A 10,837-nucleotide genomic window follows, 5' to 3' on the forward strand; every position below is an offset into this window, starting at 1 on the left:
GGTCAGAAGCAGACAACTGGGAATGAATAGATTAGACACAGGATGCAGATCCTGGTCTTCTGTGTGCTATCATATATTTATGCTCAAGCCAGCATTCTAGTTACCTAATAGGCAGATACTTGCTTGCTGTACTGTATAAAAAATGTACAAAGAGATTAAAGGATTTTATTTAATTTCGCATAAGTAGGGCAAGGAGATTTCTCCCCTTCCCCCCCCCCCCCCAAAAAATGCAGTTTTGAAGGGATTTAAACTATTTGCAACTTTTATTTAAATATGGCAAATAGTTTTGGCCAAAAGAGTAAAAATATTCTGTGGCAGGGCACCTTTGGGTGCCTGCCACTTTAAGGGCAGAGGCAGGCAGCTACCAGGTGCCTGATAAGGGCAGCCATTTTGAACAAGGCATATAAATGCTGCAGTTCACTATGGCCAGAAACATTGCCTAGCTGAGCTGCAGCAGGAACAGCCTTGGAGGTAAAGGCAGGAGCTTATGGGGATGGTTTGGAGGCTCCTGGTCCTGGGCATGACCTAAAATTACCCTGCTGTGGAAGGGTGGCCTGGTGGGGCTCCTAGTGGTGTGGGAGTCCCCAGGAAACGCCAGCCCAGTGACCTCCCCGGTGAAAGGTGAGGAGGGGCACCTTCATCCCAGCCCCCATCCTCAGGTCAGTTTTGGAGGCAGCTGGGGAAGGTAGCAGGGGTCAGCAAGGATATGAGGCCCCGGAGACCCCAGAGGCGGGTAGTATGGAAAGCATTGGGAGGCCCCACACAGAGTAGGGCTCAAGTGTAAGTAGGCCTGAAAGGCTGTGCATGTGAGGGGGCTGAGTAGGGCTGAAGTTGGAGCAGGCCTGAAGGACAGCCCAAGAGGCATGCTGAGTAGGGTCGAATGAGAGTAAACTTGAAGGACAGTGCAAGGGCCAGCCCCATGAGAAATTGTGCCCAGTGAGGGGCTTGGGGCAGAATTAGCCCAGGGTTTGGCGTAAGGCCGGACCATGTAGAGTAGGGGAACTCACGGGAACCAAAGGTTCTGCGTGGCAAGGCCAGTATGAGAGTAGCGAAGCCTGATAGCCCAAGAGGGGCTGCTCAAGGAGGAGCAGGGCAGTGGAGTGTGGCCCGGTAATGGGCAGTATGCCAGAGGCCCCGGTGAGAGAGGGGCGGAGTGGAAGAACGTCCATCTGTCTGTGTCCCAACTTTGGACACAGTTTGCTCTGGTATCAGGCTGGGAGTAATATTAATCTGGATGCCATCTGCAAGGCATGGGCTGCAATGTATGGGAGGTCAGAGTCACAGATGGCACCCCCTGGAATTGGGGCAGTTAAGGGCATTCTCCTGCATGTACCATCCATATATGGAAACAACAGTCATGGCGGGTGGGATTGGGTGGATTGCCTCGTACAGACAGGTGGGCGGGCTGACACGAGACCCGGTCATGAGAGTTGCCACCTGTCACATATTCCAAAGTCACAATATTTCATTGTCATCCCTTTGAAAGTAATGTTCACATTTTTCACTTACAATTACCCAAAAATCAATCAGAAGAGTTACAAGATAGTTTTAACTCTAAAACAGTTAAAAATAGAAGCAAATCAAATGTGTACTCGGTCTTCCTTTTACTTTAACAGTGTTAAAGCTCAACAGCAGCACATGCTGCTCTCCACTGAGTATCATAAAAGACTCCAGCATTCCAGACTTCCTTATGTAAATTCTTCCTAAAAGATTTGCACCATGTATACATATATTTAAATCACTGATATATTTCTAAAGAACTTTCTTGTTTTCTGTGACCTATCTTGGAATTTCGCAGTAAGTCATGTGATGGAACTTTAAAGAGGTGGTTACTTGGGTGTTGATAGCTTTACACTTCTGTATCAAATTATACTTCTATGTAACACACTATATTTTAGATATTTATATAATAATAAATTAGATTTCAAATGTATATTTATGGGAAAGTGGGGATGAATTTTTCTCAATTAGTGGTAGCATGGTCTAGATAATCACACAATGTAAGGCGCCAATAAATCCTGTATTTTGGATCCAGCTTCTTATAATTGGTGTATAGCAAATCTATTACACCTCAATTTGTATACTTTTGAGTTTAATGTTTGGCACCCAAACTTATACAGACACCTCAGAAAAAGACCTGATCTACATATCTGCAATGGCCAATAAAAACATACCTCATTGGCCTAAAATTATTTTAAGGGTGATAAGCATTGCTGTAGTTGTTTTGTCTGAAATTGGTTTCTTATGTCTATACTAGTGAATGGCCCATCAAGAATGAGGAATGGGGGGCCAAGTGCCACCACCCACCACCCCGTGCCACCGCTGCCTCTCAGAAGCAGGGAGAGGAAGCTTGCCCCTCCATCCCCATCTGCCAGCACCCCGCACTGCTGCCACTTCCAGCGCCACTGGCCTAGCCCCACCCTCCCCTCCCCTCCCCTCCCCTCCCCTCCCCTCCTGGCCCTGCTCCTTGGAGGCAGTGGAGCACTGCCATGATGGCAGGGACAGAGCAGGGGGCTGGGAGGAGAGGCGGGCCAGGTCACTGCTGCTGTCCTCTCCTCCCCCCCCCCCCCGTTGTGTCCCCTCTGTCCCCACGTCATGGCGGTGCTCCGCACCCTGATTGTTGTTTCACTAATCAATTGCAGTGCTCCAAGAGCATTACAGATGGGCTATGCCCTTTTATTATATAAGAATTTTCTTTTTAAAAGATTAATTATCATTCACTATTTGTATTAATGTAGTACATGAGAACCCAGTCATACCAGGATACCTTTGAGCTAGGACTCTACGAGCAGACAACAAAAACAAAAAAAAGTGGACCTTCTGCCAAAGAGCTTACGACCCAATACAAGGAGAAAAATGGATGCAAAGAAGAGAGTGCAATGACTGCTGGTCAGAATGCCAGGTAATAGACACAGCACATCATTAGCCTGCTTGTTAGGTTTTTGTAGGCATCATGACAGGAGAGTTTTAAAAAAGGATTTGAATGATGACAATGAGACAGCTTTGCAGACATTTATGGGGACTTTCTCCCAACCATGAGATGGTACCAACATGAGAGAAACATGATAGTGCTTGTCTGAAAATCTAATACTGGCTGAAGGAGGCTGGCAACATGGACTGACAGGAGGTGGAAATCAACAATTTGGTAGGCTATCAGAACTGAAAGGTAGGAAGAGAATAGTCTGTGAAAGACCTAGATAGTAAATACAAAAATGTTATGCTTGATATGATACATTACAGAGCACCAATGGAGGAAGGCAAAGAGAAGGATAAACATGCTCAAAGTGTTGGGCTAGGGAAATGATCTTTGCAACTGCCTTCTAAAGACATGTAAGAGAAGTAACATTTCAACATTCTTCCTCTGCCCTTGACAATCACAGTACTCAAGACACAAAGTAATCAAAGACTGGATCAGATTTTAACTCTGTGGATGGATAGGAAAGTGCATCTCTTAGATTATGCAGGAAGAATCCGCAGGACATAGGCAGACACATATATTGTCTACAAGGACTTAGAATGAAGTCAGGGTTGAAGATGATGTCCAGGTTATGAGCCTGAGGCTAGGGACAGACATTCTAAAAGCCGGACCCTGAATTGATTCAATCTTTGCAGATTAGTCTAACCTGCCTAGGTTGAACTGGTTTGTAACAGGACAGACATGCCCTCTGGACTGAAGAAATACAGGCAAATGCCTGCAGTTGCTCAGGCCATGAGCCGGGAGGTGCTAGAATGCATCCTCAGCTTCAGGGAAGCTGTGGTGGCCTGGGTTGTGGCCAGTCTGGGCTGACCTGGCCAGAGAGGAGTTTAATTCTCCCACTAGCAGGGACGCAAGCCAGGTCTGCTGGGTGCTCCCTCTTTACTGCAGAGCCCCTGAGGCAGAAGTGGGCAGGGAGGAAGGTTCATTTCCTTTCTACCCCACTGGCAGTCAGGTCAGCCTGCCATCGCCACTGCGCTCACTCCCTGCGGTGGAGTAAGCTCCCTGCTGTCCCCTCCGCTGGATGCCAGAGGGAGGGGGAATAACCCCTATCCCTGACCACCCTCCCCGCCACCCCCTGCAAGGGGCCCTGTTGCACAGTGTCTGGCTGTGCCTCCCTCCCACTGCAGCAGTGGGAGGGAGCAGGGCCTTTGATGGGAGCAGCAGCCCCTGTCATAATGTTAGGGAGCATGAGCCCCTTCCCGGTGGGGGTGCTCTGCTGCAGGACAGGCAGAGCTTTGGCGGGCTGCATGTGGCAGCGGCAGGGCCCAGAGGGGACCAGAGCCCTCCAAGCCTCCCGCAGTGCCACATGTGGCCTGCAGCAGCTTTCCTCACCCTGCAGTGCAGCCCTCTCACTGGGAAGAGCCTTGCACTCAAGGAAACCATGATGGGGTTCCCCTCTTGCCGTTCCAGCAACCAGGCAGGAGCATGGCTAGCCACTGGCTGAGTGGGTCCAGCTTGCAGAAGGGCTTTGTCTGGCCCCCGGCAGTCCCCTCAGTCCCACCTGGCCCAAGCGCCACCCCCTGGGCACACAGCTGGGCTGGGGCTGCTCTGTGGTGGGACTGCCTTTCTAGGCCGCTCGGCTGCAGCAGCTCCTTTGCTGCTGCTGCTGGCTTCATCCCCATTGTACAGGTGGGGACCAGCGCATGCAGCCTTGACCCCGCACTGGCTCTAGGCTTGCCTGCTCAGGTTGAGCAGCGGTGGCACAGGAGAGAAACTGCTGCTCAGCAGGGTGGAGGGGAATGGCCCCTCCCCCACCTGCTGCTGGCTCTTCCAGGTGCAGCTGCCCAGAGCCCGCATGGGGCTGCCCTGACTCTGCCATGTCACTACCACCGCCGGGCTGTCCTGAGAGGCAATGGTGGCAGCACAGAGCAGACACAAAGCAGCCTGGTGCTGGCTCTTGGTGGCTGCAGCAGGAAGTGCTGACAGCAGGAGCAGGAGAGAGCACTTTTGCCATGTGCTGAGCAGCAGCTGCTCTCCCACACCACTGCTGCTAAGCCCAGGCCCCAATGCCCAGACCAAGCCACAGCTGCAGTCAGGCCAGGCAGACCCCTGTGCAGGCAGACCCCTCTGCTGTGCCCTGGGGCCAGAGGATGGAATAACCCCACTCCCTGCCCTCCCCAGGAGCCCTGCCAGCAGCATCTGGCTGTGCCCCAACCCAGCCACTGGAGTGGTGCGGGGGGAGTGAACATGATGGGGGCAGGAGCCCTCACCATGGTTTTCCCCAAGCGTGAGCTTCTTCCCAGTAGGCTGCTACCTTGCAGGGTGAGGAAAGCTGCTGCAGCGGCACTGTGGGAGGGTTGGGGGCTCTGGTCCCCTCCAGGCCCCAATGCTGCTGTGTGCAGCCCACTGCTGCTCTGCCTGCTCCACAGTGCAGCGTCCCGCCAGGAAGGGACTGTGCTCTCCAACATTATGAAAGGGACTTCTGCCTCAGTCAAGGGCCCTACCCCCACCCACTGTAGCAGCCAGATGGAGGCAAAGCTAGATGCCAGCTGGCAGGGCCCCTGAGGGATGGGGCGGGAAGGGACAGGGGTTATTTCCTCTCCCTCCAGTGTCTAGTGGAGGGGACAGCAGAGGATTTATTCCATCACAGGGAGTGAGCATGGTGGCAATGGCGGGAAGACCCAGCTGCCAGTGGGGTAGAGGGAAGACTAACCCTCCTTCTTGCCCCCTTCTGCCTCAGGGGCCATGGTGCCTGCTGCTGCAGCAGCAAGGGGGGAGCACACAACAGACCTGGCTTGGGTCCCTGCTGGTGGGACAGTGAGGGGGGAATTAAACCCCTTTCTGGCCAGACCTCTAACCCCTGCCTGTTCCTGCTCAGGCTTGTGTGCAGGCATGAACGACTTGTGCTCCTGGCAGCTGGCGGGGCATAGCACGGCAATGGCGGAAGCATGGAGGTGGCAGTGGGACCTCAGTGGCAGTAAGCAGGGGAGCTCCCACAGATGCTGCTGGCACTGTTGGTGGCTGGCGGGGGCAGTGGTGAGCGCCGGCCAAAGGTCGACAACCACCTGTAGCTGTTGGTGGCGGCTAGCGAGGGTCGCAGACCTCCCACAGACACCGCTGGTGGAGTGGCAAGTGGCAACCACCTGCAGGCACCGCCGACAGTGTCAGTGGCGCCTTTTTGTAGGGGATGCACTGCCATGCTCAGCGTGTGCAAGTGCTCCTGTGTGTGCTCCCTATGTATCACCCCTGGAAGCAGGGCCAGCTCTGCTGGGCTGGATCAGGGACCCCAGCCCAGAGAGCATGCAGCAATGACGAGGGATTGTGGTTTCAGTTAAACCAGGAAGGTTTAACTTCCTGCATAAACCAGTTTGAGCTGAATCAGTTAAGTCTGATACTACATTCAACCAGGTTTATCTCAAACTGGTTTTGACCATTTTGAAACTGGTTGATGTGCACTGAATGTCTGTTCTGTTACAGGTTTAAACCAGTTTCTGATCACTTAAACTGGTTTATGTGTAATGTCTGCCCCTAGCCTGAGGGACAGCAGTGCTTCCAGGGGTGATGGCAATGTCCATAGTAATGAGATAGGGGGGACAGCTTTGAAGGAGATTTGTTCTGTTCCTTACAAATATTTATAGTGACACCCTGAGAGTTCCACGGGTAGTGTACTAATATCTTGACAAGGGGGAAGGAGATGGGGTAGAACAAACAGAATTTGCAAAAAAGGGAATTAGACAAATTGATTAAGACATAACTTTTGGGTTGTGCTAGTAAAAACAATGATTTCATAGAACTTTTAAAAGAAGTGAATCTCATCCTAACTGCACCCAAGTGCAATGCCTTATTATGAGCTAATGCAATTGAGCTGCAGACTATGAACAGAGGCAACTTCCACCATTGATTTTTTTTTCCTCATCTTGCACTATATACTGTCTTCCTGAATACATAAAAAGGACTTATTTGTAAAAGTAATTTAAATTAACTGATGAGTAAGCAGGTGTGCAATAGAATAAGACAGAATAAAAGCAAGGGCAAAACTAACTCTTCTTTGCTTCCAATTAAACCAAATTCTTTTTGTCCTATCCTCAGTGGAAAGTAATTGATCAATAACAATACAATAGCCATTTATGCATTGGGAGGGCTTGTATCTCTGTCTCAATCTTCTCTTCTCTAGACTAAATGAACTCCATTCCTTCACACTTTTCTCACTGGTCGTTTTCCAAACCTCTGATCATTCTTGCTGCTCTCTTCTCTCTCTCTCTCTCCAAATTTGCCTTTTTTTAAAAAATGTTAGTGACCAAAACTGGATACACTACTCCAGTTGAAGCCTCACAAGTACCTCAGCAGAGGGGAATAATTACCTCTCATATCTGACATTATTAATACATCCAGGAATGACATTTGCCTTTTTTTTCCTGAAGCAGCACCACATTGTTGATTCCTGTTCAGCTTCCTTGCTCTGAAATATAATATACTCATGTCACCCACTGAAAATGTGAATTTTCTCTTTCCACTTTGAAAATTAAGTTCCAGACAATTCTCACTTTACAGATTTTACTTTACTTCCTTCTTCCTGTAAAGTTTCAAAAAAAAATTATGAGAGAGACATACGTGTATTGAAAACAAATATTATTTAATAGGCCTGACATCAACCTGGATAAACAATAATTAATTTACATTAGTGCCTGGAATAGTGTCTGATTTCTTCTTGACATGGCTATGCCTGCAAGAGGAATGGAATTCAGGACATCAGTGTGTTTGTAACATGCTGGAGTCTGGGACAACTGATGTCTAGACACCCTTTTACTTTCTATCGAGGCACAGTCTACAATACATGTATATCCAGCACAGCTACAATTGATCTGAGCCAGAAACAAATGCCTAACTCCTGTCATTTCAAAACTTGTAGTTAGCCAGAATAATTTTAGACAACTTAACTTTCTCCTTTACTATGCCTTTATGGCCAGTAGCCAGAGCAGTCTGTATCTTTAAAGAGCAGAAGAGTTGAGTTATGAGGAAGGGCCCAAAATATACTTACAAGAAATCAGATCCTAGTACACTGTCCTAGGTGATGGGGTCTGACAATAGCCAAGTACAGGATATAGAAGCAAGACATATCTGGTTTTGCGTATATGCAGAAATGTAGCAAGACATCAGCAGCTGCTACTGTGCCCATTGTGACAGTGTTTTGCCACTGTTATGATAATGGGTGCTTTCATGTCCCCCCCCCCCCATGGGGCTGCTGCCCTGGACACCCCTGCAGCTATGTTGTGCACTCATTTTGTGCAGTCCCCAAGCACATGGAACCTCCTGAAAGCTTACTAGTGTCACCCTCCAAACTGTCCTTCCTACAACTCCTGTTTCAACCTGCTGGTAATTGTTAGGTCCAGGACTTCTAGTTGTACCATTTCCTGAGTCTCAGCCATCTGAACCTTCTCTAGTTGCCCAAGACCACCTTAGGTAAAACAACCATGCCATGTGCTTTAGCTCCCTCTCTTCTGGGATTTGGAGAAGATGCAATGTATTCCTCTTTGGTGTGGCTCCACTTAAAGTAACAACCTCATACAACTAAGGGGTTACACTACTGTTGTTTGTGCCCATTGCTTCCCAGATACAGAGTGTCATTCTTAAGAGACTGTGGCAGTTCTCGGTAAAAATAATATGTATATATATTTTGGTTTTATCTGATGCTAAATAAATCTGCAAGTTCCCAATGATTCTGGCATCAGTTTCCAACTCTAACAATACTGATTATCTTGTTCCCAATTTTTTGTTTGTGGACCTGTATTCAATTTTAATTTTAATCAATGTCTCATTTACTTACAGGGTGATAACTTATTAATCTTCTGATGCAACATTGTCCATGGCTCCACTTTTTACAAAGAATCTGTATGAGCTAGTGGTGCTGGGCATTTTCTTGGCTTGGTGTTCTTTCACACAGCATTTGTTGCTCCTTGGCTGTTTTTGTGAACCGTGCTCAAGTTCTGCATGCCTTTCTGCTTCAAGACTTTTCTTGTAGAACTTGGATTTCTATCATGTCCAGTGTCAGATCAACAGTACTCCATAAACTTCAGTCTGGACTGGCTGACTTCCTTTGTAAATTCCAGTTGCTTTATTAATGGTTATTCTGGGCGTTTGCAATCATATTTGATTATGATCCAGATGGGCAGCTTTTGGTTTTAGCTCCCCAGAACTACAAGGTGAATTATCTAAGGTTAAATCTCCCAAAACCTTTATGTTATCATCTTCTCTTTGTAGCCTAGTTAAAATTACATCTTTCATATTATTCGCTTTTGTGTAATACTGTGCTACAGTCAGCCTCTCCTGCCCAAGTTAACTGGAAAATAATAATAATAAAAAAATCAAGTGTTTCAGAACTAGCTATGGTCAGAAATAATGCTGTTGTCAGTTTTCATTTCTGTTGGTACTTGCTGCTTGCAGATGCACAATGAATTCCTGATTAAATCTCTTCCAGTTGTCTGGCTTATTTCCAGAGTTTCAGTGCTAGTGGGGGCTAATAACTGCTCCATTATTTCACTTAGGGTATTTTTTATTAATTTTATTCCTGCTACCATGTATGGGTTTATAATTATTTTGGATGAAGATATCCAGCAGAGGCCTGCTTCATTCAGTGCCACAGTTCTAACACATCACCATTACGTAACGTGAATCTTTACGTAAAAGATCCAGTTCCAAGTAGGTCATGCCAGAGCCTCTTAAAAAGTATAGTTCCTTAGAGGAGAAATTGCCTGCATTTGGCCAGCTCCCCCAGTGAAGCTAGCCATCCTAAAAGGGAGGAGAAGCAAGTGAGCCACATGTGGTAATAGCCACAATGTTTCCTCTGCAGCAGCCAGAAAGGTAAGCTATACAGCCAGAGGATACTAGAGGATGGCTCCCTGGGTCACTGCCACCTTCAGAGGAGCACCTTACTTGATAGCTTGTTCTCTCCCCTGTCTGGGAAGGGAGGAGAAGTTGTCAATACGCAAGCCCCCTGGCTGCTGGGGGTGGGGAAAGCAGGGCCAAAGAGAGCCTCCCCAGTCCTGATTCTTGGCTTGGAGCTATTAAGTTGCTGCATGTGCCACCTAGCTGGGTAATACAGGTGACAGTTATAGCCCATGGACTGGGAACTGGGGTGGGGAGAGCTTCCCTGACTCTGGTTCCTGGCCCTGCAGAAATTCTGCCTACCCAGATACCTGGCCATATGAGCTTTAAATAACACCCATGCTGCCCTGCTGAGCAGTGCAGGTGGCATTCAAAACTGCAGAGCTGAGAATCAACATGGGGAGAGCTGCCCAGACTCCATTCCTAGCCCCACAGGCTTTGAAATGTTTGGGTGTACTGCCCAACTGGATTTCAGTCAGGGATGGGGGTAGGAACCAGGCTTGGGGAGAACTTTCCCAAGCACACATCCCTGTGGCTCCAGCTTCCCTTTACTGCTGTTCTGCCAGCTGCCAGTCCCTGGTGTGAGGAACAGCTTTGGCAGCTGAGCCAGTCCCTCCTGGTGTCACACTGGAAGATCTTTCTCCCCGAGGGGGCATATTTCACCCTGGAGAAATTGAATGAACACCTGTATGCTCACAGTTTCTACTAGGAGAATGGCAATTCTGGTAGAAACACAATGTCTGTACATGGCTGTTGTGCTTTCTTTAAAGATGATGTAGCTGCCACTACAGTATGTACTCCCTAGAAACATCATCACACATTCTAGTGGATTTACCCAGAATTCCTCTTGGATGCTCCAGCTACAAACCATAATTTATTAAAGAGGGTCTCAGAAATTCCCTGATGTGACAATTTTCACTAGAGAACGCAGATTTGCAGAGTCTGTTCGATGTCAACAAAGAACCTGCAGAAAACTATCACAGAGCTCCAACCACCTCACCTGTCCAGCAGCCTGACAGACTCTAGGAGCACAGATGT

At 48.2% G+C, this 10,837-nt stretch overlaps 1 long non-coding RNA gene across 1 annotated transcript; it reads left to right on the forward strand.

The window, feature by feature from the left end:
* The first annotated feature begins 353 nt into the window (after positions 1-353).
* LOC132248431 (uncharacterized) lies at positions 354-9,381 on the forward strand. Its single transcript, XR_009459624.1, has 3 exons — positions 354-471; positions 2,739-2,902; positions 8,744-9,381. It is a non-coding gene; the product is annotated as an uncharacterized LOC132248431 (long non-coding RNA).
* The last annotated feature ends 1,456 nt before the right edge of the window (positions 9,382-10,837 follow it).

Source organism: Alligator mississippiensis, chromosome 2, assembly GCF_030867095.1.
Source record: "Alligator mississippiensis isolate rAllMis1 chromosome 2, rAllMis1, whole genome shotgun sequence".
Classification (NCBI taxonomy): domain Eukaryota; kingdom Metazoa; phylum Chordata; order Crocodylia; family Alligatoridae; genus Alligator; species Alligator mississippiensis.